Source organism: Theobroma umbraticum, unplaced genomic scaffold (assembly GCF_002168275.2).
Source record: "Theobroma umbraticum cultivar Fairchild unplaced genomic scaffold, ASM216827v3 scaffold_30.0, whole genome shotgun sequence".
NCBI classification, from domain to species: domain Eukaryota; kingdom Viridiplantae; phylum Streptophyta; class Magnoliopsida; order Malvales; family Malvaceae; genus Theobroma; species Theobroma umbraticum.
The window spans coordinates 14,292,425-14,293,177 of record NW_018397254.1 but is presented as its reverse complement, the minus strand read 5'-3'; the positions used below and the strand labels follow the sequence as shown (position 1 = coordinate 14,293,177).

Below are 753 nucleotides of genomic sequence, written 5' to 3'. Positions count from 1 at the left end.
GAGTGTGTGGGCCACTATATACGTTTGAAATCCCTGCCTGCCTGCCTGGCGTACATTGCCTTAGATATATATATATTTTTGATATATCAGCCACACAAACTTGCAATGGGAACCACCAGCATCAGATTCAATCCGAATAGGCACAAGAAGAGGAGGTAAAGGGGCTTGATATCAGATTCTAGGTGACACATGGCAAACCAGTAGCCAATTGGACATCTACTCTCCTATCCTTTAGGATAAGCCCTTGGATACATTTAACAGATTTGCATATCCTTGCTGCCAGAGACCCCCGGCTCATTGAAGGGTAAAAATTTGACGCAAAATGGCCTCTGTTTGTGCTTCTTCTGCTATTGCAGCTGTTGCCATCTCATCCCCCAGGCAAGTTCTCTCTTTACCTTATTATCGGCAACGTTCAGCTTCAAATGTCAAAACTATACCCACACATGCAAATGTATTAGAAATGTAGTAGTACTTAAGCCATATACAATGATGACACAGTATAGGATCCCATTTGTCTGTTTTAAAAAGGCTGATCAGAGTAGACTGGTCAGGGTAGGTTTTTCCATCTAGTTCTTGTAAATTTTGTAGAATCTTAGATAAATATGGTATTCAAACTAGAGATAGGCTACCATGTCCATGCCAATCAGGTTATGATGTAAGTCGATGTTACAGTTCCCAGAAGACTGGATCAGTCGTGGGGGCAACAAAGGCTTCTTTTCTTAGTGGGAAGAAATTGAGATCAGGGAGAAAGTA

The 753-nt window shown here is 41.6% G+C and overlaps 1 protein-coding gene across 1 annotated transcript in view; it reads left to right on the top strand.

The window, feature by feature from the left end:
* Positions 1-223: 223 nt before the first annotated feature.
* Positions 224-753, top strand: part of LHCA2 (photosystem I light harvesting complex protein) — a 1,918-nt gene continuing 1,388 nt past the window's right edge. The window contains exons 1-2 of the mRNA XM_021428138.2: positions 224-378; positions 673-753. The exon at positions 673-753 is cut by the window's right edge and continues 127 nt beyond it. The gene's annotated coding sequence lies outside the window, so the exon portion shown is untranslated. The remainder of the gene's footprint in view (positions 379-672) is intronic.